Source organism: Ovis canadensis, chromosome 9 (genome assembly GCF_042477335.2).
Source record: "Ovis canadensis isolate MfBH-ARS-UI-01 breed Bighorn chromosome 9, ARS-UI_OviCan_v2, whole genome shotgun sequence".
Taxonomy (NCBI): domain Eukaryota; kingdom Metazoa; phylum Chordata; class Mammalia; order Artiodactyla; family Bovidae; genus Ovis; species Ovis canadensis.
The window spans coordinates 100,050,044-100,057,225 of record NC_091253.1 but is presented as its reverse complement, the minus strand read 5'-3'; the positions used below and the strand labels follow the sequence as shown (position 1 = coordinate 100,057,225).

The 7,182-nt window shown below is 44.5% G+C and overlaps 1 long non-coding RNA gene across 1 annotated transcript; it reads left to right on the top strand.

Annotated features, from left to right (window-relative positions):
* The first annotated feature begins 2,133 nt into the window (after positions 1-2,133).
* LOC138446004 (uncharacterized) lies at positions 2,134-6,963 on the top strand. The gene is made up of 3 exons (XR_011259090.1): positions 2,134-2,181; positions 3,116-3,152; positions 6,892-6,963. It is a non-coding gene; the product is annotated as an uncharacterized lncRNA (long non-coding RNA).
* Positions 6,964-7,182: the final 219 nt, after the last annotated feature.

Genomic DNA, 7,182 nt, shown 5'->3' with positions numbered 1-7,182 from the left:
CAACAGTGCGAGAATTTCCTTGGTATTACTTTTCTCCAGTCTGTGGGTCACCTGCCCGGTGGGTGTAGGGCTTGATTTTCCCATGATTGCCTCCCTCTTTCCATCTTGCTGTGGCTTCTTCTCTGTGTCTGCATGTGGGGTGTCTTTGTTTGGTGGGTTCCAGCTAGTTTTTTGCTCTCGCAGGAGGTGAATGCATGTCTTTCTATTCTGTGATCTTGAACCAGAAGGAACATATATTTTTAAAAAGAGGAGAAATCAAGGAGATTTCAAGCAAGAGAAACTCTTTTCTTTCACTATTCTATCTAACAGACTTACAATATGATCACTAATATCTTCCATGAAATTCCATTGCCATAATCTTTAGTTTTCACCACTATGTGACTGCTCTTTTCTTGTTAATTTAAATACCTTTCCATAAGATTTGCCTCAATTCTCTCCTCCATGAAACCCTACCCAGGCCAATTTAACTGCCAGACTATTCTTTTCTTCACCTGAAATGCCTTCAGTTCTCACAGACAAAATTGACAGCATAGCACCTTGGACGTCTTTACTTGCGCTACAGTAACTCCTCAACTGTGCAGTGTCTGTGAGTCTTCTCTATTCAGACTCAAGGGCAAGACTTCTCTCTTTTACCTCTTTTGTTTCTTAAGGATCTTTTATTTATGTTTTCACAAGCTATTTAACGAGTGGCTCCTAGAAGTCAGGCGCTTGACTAGACGCTGGATACAGAATGGCGAATCAGGCCCTGAGCTGACCCACAATGAGGGTGCAAAAGCAATGGAGGAAAAAAGAATGCAAATTCTTATCATTAGATTACTAAATATTTCATAATAAAAGTTAAACCTTGATTGTGGAGATATTTTCTAGACACAGTTGAAAGCTGTTGTTGTTGTTCAGTCAACAACTGAACAATCTGTTCAGTCACACAACAGACAGACTGACTGCGATCCCATGGACTGCACACACCAGGTTCCTCTGTCCTCCACCGTCTTCCCAAGTTTGCTCAGATTCATGTCCAGTGAGCCTGTGATGCTGTCTAACCATCTCAGTGTATGCTGCCCCCTTCTCCTTTTGCCTTCAATCTTTCCCAGCATCAGGGTCTTTTCCAGTGAGCTCTCCACATCAGGTGGCCAAAGTATTTGAGCTTCAGCAACAGTCCTTCCAGTGAATATTCAGGGTTGATTTCCTTTAGGATGGACTATTTGATCTCCTTGCAGTCCAAGAGATTGTCAAGAGTCTTCTCCAGCACCACAATTTGAAAGCATCTTTTCTTTGGTGCTCAGCCTTCTTTGGAATTGGAAATAGTCAACTCTATTTTTTTTTCTATAACTCTACCCTTCAGGATATGTTGGGACATGGCAACTAAAACATCAGACACAAATGTCTTGTATTGTGAATGTAATTCTCTATGTGTGACTCCATAACAATTTGATAAAGTAGAATGTTGGAAGAATTTCTGACTATTCATTATAAAGTTGCAAAATTTGTACTCAAAATCCTGTCAAGACTAACTTTTTTTTTTTTTTCATTTCTCTGGTTTTTAGTATTCTCGAGTGTCTCTGTGACTGAAAAGCTCTCAATCAGACCTTCAGGGTCAGTTGGTTTGAAGATAGACTCCAGGTTTAAAGATAGATTTCAGAATTGAAAGAGGCTGAGAATAAACCCCAGGGGGAGCCCCTCATTCTGCCCAGACAATATAGATGTATTTTCCTGTAGAAACTAGACACAGAAAAGAAGATCTTTTTCCTCCATTTATACTAGGGAATTGAGAAGAGAGAAATGAATTCATTCAGACATACTCAGGGTCAAGTTTGGGAGAGGGGACAGAGTTCTGGGCCCGTAGTAAATGTTTAATAAACTCTTGGTCATGAGTGCCCTTAAGTCATATGCCCCCTCTCTCTCCTGGGTTATAGTTTTATAAAAGGCTCTCAGTCCCTCTTAACTCTTTGGCTTAGGAGTGCTAGTGCTTGGAGGTTTAAGCTCTGTTCTAGAGTGGCTAGCAGAGCATGCTTAAATACATTGGCACAGGAACCTGCTTTGTATTCTAGGAAGCCGCCTGCACAGGGTGTCAGACAGGTTCGAGAAAACAGATTTGTGAAAGTGGGAAGGAAGCTGCCAGCCCTGGAGAGGTTTCAGAATCGCCACGGTTGGCTGCCAATGGCTGTATAAGGCATTGTAAGGGTAAGAGGGGACAGAGAGCGATCATCTAACTGCACAGAGCCTGTCCGAAAAGGGCCCATGGAACAGGCTCTTTTCTCCACCATGGGATTATAGAGGCTTATTGAAAAGGAAAGAGTTACTTTAGATCCCTTTATTATTAGCTGTTAAAGGAGCCACCAGAACGGCTACAATGTATCATAACATATGACAGCTATAATGTATAGCTATCAGAATTATGGATAAATTATAACCCACAGTACATTCTGCAGAGACACTGTTTCTGCACTGTGAGGTAATTTTTCTGAACCTGATATTTTGATTAATAAACTTAGCTATCATGGAAACACAGTACATACATTATTAACCTAATGTGTATGCTGGAGGGGGATATAAGAAAAATAGGGCCTAAGAGAAACATTTGCAAAGTTTCTAAATGTTATAAATTATAAATGCTGAAATTATTGGAATCTCATAAGTGAGAAAAAATTGTAAAGGCATGAGATATGAGAGCATGTTGGATACACTAGATAGGATATCATTTTTGCAATGAACAGAAACTTATGTTGGTTAACTTAAGCAGAAAATAATGTATCAAATGATATTTCCATACTCCCAGAATCCTCAGGAAGTCTAAAGAACTAAATTCATAGTAGAGAAAAATCAAGAGGAGGCTGGCTGGCTAGGAGCGCACTGGCAGACCTTGGAAGCCTCCACTGGTGGTCTTGCCATTAGTGGGCTTGTCGTGGGCGGCCTTGGCGGCGGCGGGCTTGTCAGCAGCGGCCTTGTTGTTGGCGAGCTTGTCGTTAGTGGTCTTGTGGTCAGTGGCCTTGCCGTGGGCACCGCCACTGCACTTCCCGAGGCTACTGCCTCCCCGCGCTGGACTCTGCTGCTGCCAGAGCCACAGCTGAAATAAATTCTCTGTACGGTCCCCTCATCTTTGCATTTCTCATTCCAGGGACCGAGTCCTGAGAGGGATATTCTTTGGGGTAAAGGTAGGTGCTCTAACTGCATGGAGCTCGGAAAGGGAGGAGCACTCTTTCCGTTCATCTTTCAGAGTTAGAAACACTGCTCTGCTTTGCTTCAGTCTTCTCATCTCTCAAGTAGGAAGGCTGATTGGATGCTGGTTATTAAGCCACTGTCCTCTTCTCTGTTTCGTGGTGCTGGGGCTGAGGCTCCGCAAGCCCCATTTCTTCTTTGCCAGCTGGACCCCCGATAAATTCCGCTAACAGGGGTAACAGAGGAAGACTAAAAGGTTGCAGGATGAGAGGGGCTTCTTTCTTCCTCTTTGGCGCCATCCTCCTATCAGAGTCACCATAGAAATTGTTGTCCAACCTGATAAGGGCAGCTGATTGCAGTACTGAGTTCTTCCCCCAGTCCAAAAAGCAGTGCCATAATGAGATACTTGCTCTAAACAGCCAGTGCCCCCCGTTCAGTAATCTGGGACTAAGCTTCGTGGAGACGTATGCCTAAGATACTAAGGCAGCAGGGGGGCTGTCCCCCCTCCTGGGATTTCTGGGTCCCAACTCTACATCCCCCCCCTCAGCCACAGGCTGGCAGACGGTTCCTGCAGTTGCTAAGGCTGTGTTGCCTCAGCTGTCTCCTTTGCCTTTTCAGCCCCACAGTACATGTTCAAATGATTAATTCCATTGAATTCTTCCTATTAACAAAACTAGTGTGGGTCTTGGTTTTTTCCTAGTTGCCGTTGAGCATCCAAGAAGACAAATGTTCTCTAGAGCACATATGTATAGTAATTTAGTGATTCTGGAGCATGCAGTGTGATAGCAAGCACAGCAGGAGACTAAGATGAAGAGTCAGATAAAAGCTAGATGAGGAAGGGTTTGTTTGATTTCTAAGAAGTTTCTACTTCATTCTATAGGTAGCAGAGAGCTATCAAATATTTCAAAATGGAGAGGTGAAAGTCAGATTTATTTGTTAGCATAACAGCTCTGACAGTGCTTTATGGGTGATGTGAGGAGGACTGAGTATAGAATATAGATTATAGAGAGAAGTGTGGTGGAGCGTTGCAGAGGTGGGCTTTTCAGGTCGCGAGTGGTAAAGAACCCGCCAGACAATGCAGGAGACATAAGAGATACAGATACTGGTTCGATTCCTGGGTCTGGAAGATCCCCTGAGGAGAGCATGGGAACCTACTCCAGTATTCTTGCCTGAAGAATCCCACGGACAGAGGAGCCTGGCAGGCTATGATTCACAGGGTCACAAAGAGTTGGACACGACTGAAGCAACTTAGCGCATTGCAAAGGAACTGGAACTGCTGAAGCAAACACTTGGGTGTGGGTAACTAGAAATTCATTCATCATGAAAGGGAACGTTGTGAGTTCCAAGTCTGTGAGCTTTGAAGCTTATAAGTTGGAGCTGAAGTAATCTGATTAGATGAGATAAAGTTAGATATCCTGCCACCCATCAGTAGGGTGAGGGTGTGCTCGACTAATATGTCAACGGCGCAGGTTGACATCACAGAACAATAGTTAGGTCTCAGTAGCCCAGCAGAGGCCTCGAGAAGAAAGACCAAGCAGAGAAAGAATCCACAAAAAAGACATAAATGAGAGAGGAGAGGCAAGTCAGGAACTGGGGTGGGAGTAGGGGTAGGGTCCAAATGGGGGTAGTAGTCAGAGTGAGGCCTGGAAGCATTGGAACAGAGCCATGGCAAGGCTGAGGAGCAGTCACTGAGTTTTGCATTAGAGGTTAGCTGCAGACCCCAGAGAACACAGATTCAGAGAAGAAAGGGCACAGAGGTTAGCGGGGAGGACAAGCTTACGAGAGCAAGCCACGTTAGCAGAGTGGACCTACTGCTTCTAAGAGAGAAGCTATGGAGGAGAGAGAGAGCTGCTGCTGCTGCTGCTGCTAAGTCGCTTCAGTCGTGTCCGACTCTGTGCGACCCCATAGACGGCAGCCCACTAGGTCCCGCCGTCCCTGGGATTCTCCAGGCAAGAACACTGGAGCGGGTTGCCATTTCCTTCTCCAATGCGTGAAAGTAAAAAGTGAAAGTGAAGTCGCTCAGTCATGTCCGACTCTTAGTACTCCATGGACTACAGCCTACCAGGCTCCTCCGTCCATGGGATTTTCCAGGCAAGAGTACTGGAGTGGGGTGCCATTGCCTTCTCTGAAGAGAGAGCTAGGGCAGGGTAATTGAAGGCTTTTAGTGTTGCTTGCTTTCAGATGCGAGTGATTTAAGCTTTTTACTCACTGAGAAGAGGAAATTTTTGAAGACATAAAGAGAAAACAGAAAACTAGGTGGTTAGATTGAGGTTCAGAGCTCAGATAAAAAAATTATGCTTGGTTGGAAGAGAGAGAAACTCTGTGTGTGTGTGTGAGAGAGAGACAGAGACAGAGAGAGAGTGTGCGTGAGCAAGAGAGACAGCAAGAGAGTGACAAAGCAAAAGAAGATGGATGGAAAAGAGCAGGTTATTTTACCGCTAGAAACTCTTGAAGTAGCTCAGTTCAGAATGCCTCATTTTCTCTGAAATCACAACCTCAGGTGTGGATGGGGAGTGGACGAGATACAGAGACTGCAAAGTTGTTGTGAAGAATAAGAAAAAGAGAAAGACACGCAATAGAAGGGGACATTCAAAGACTGACTAGGGCAGAGCCGAGTCATTGTACATCTCCGCTGATTCCATGCTTCAGAGAAGATGGCTTTAATATTTTGAGAGCAGTTTCTTATAAAACTAAGCATACCCCTACCCTGTGATGCAGCAATAGCTTGGTATTTGCTCAAAAGAGTTGAAAATGTATGTTTACCCCCAAAATCTGCATTTGGATGTTGATAGCAACTTTTGGCACCCCACTCCAGTACTCTTGCCTGGAAAACCCCATGGATGGAGGAGCCTGGTAGGCTACAGTCCATGGGGTCGCTAAGAGTCGGACATGACTGAGCGACTTCACTTTCACTTTTCACTTTCATGCACTGGAGAAGGAAATGGCAACCCACTCCAGTGTTCTTGCCTGGAGAATCCCAGGGACGGGGAAGCCTGGTGGGCTGCCGTCTATGGGGTCGCACAGAGTCGGACACGACTGAAGTGACTTAGCAGCAGCAGCAGCAGCAGCTTTACTCGTAATTGCCTGAACTTGGAAATAACCAAGATGTCCTTCAGTAAGTGAACGGATAAATAAAAATAAACTGTAGTACACTCAGACAATGGAAGAGTATCCAATGCTAAAAAGAAATGAGCTAACAAGCCATGAAAAAATATGGAGGAAGCAGAAATGCACATTACTGAGTTAAAGAGGCCAATCTGAAAAGGCCACAGAGCATATGATTCCAGCTACATTACCTTCTAGAAAAGGCAAAGGTTTGGAGACAATGAAAAGACCAGTGGTTGACAGGAGTTAGGAAGGAGAAGAGGTGAACAGGAAGAGAACAGAGGATTTTAGGGCAGTAAAACTGTTCCATAAGATGCTATAATGGTGGATACACGTCATAAACTTACAACCCATGTAATGTACAAGAGTAAACCCTAATATAAGCTGTTTTTGAATGATATGGCATGTCAATGTAGGTTCATTGATTATAACCACTCTGGTGGGGGATATTGATACTGGGAGAGACTGCACGTGTGTAGCCAGGGGATATAAGGGAAATCTCTATACTTTTGACTCAATTTTGCTGTGAACCTAAAACTGCTATAAAAATTGTCTATTTTTTTAAAAAGTCAACCAATCAAGATCTTAAAATTGTGTTCCTTTCTTCTCTTCTTTTCCTTTGAAACAAAGGCTAAACTAATAATGAGTATTGAAGGCGCAGAGGAAATACGCATTTCATTCTTCAGTCTTAAGCTAATGAACCACTGCTTTCCAAAGGAGCGAGGGAGCCAGTCTGGGGGCTGGGCCCCAGTTTGAGTGGAGAACCACGGTGGGCAGGCTGAAGGCGGAGCCGCTCTGTCAATCAGATGACTCCTCCTGGCGGGCTGAATGCACAAACAGGAAGTGGATCAGCCCTCCGGAGGGGAGCAGAAGTGAACAGGCCCCTCAGAGCGAGGCCGTGAGTATGCCAGCAAGGTGGTG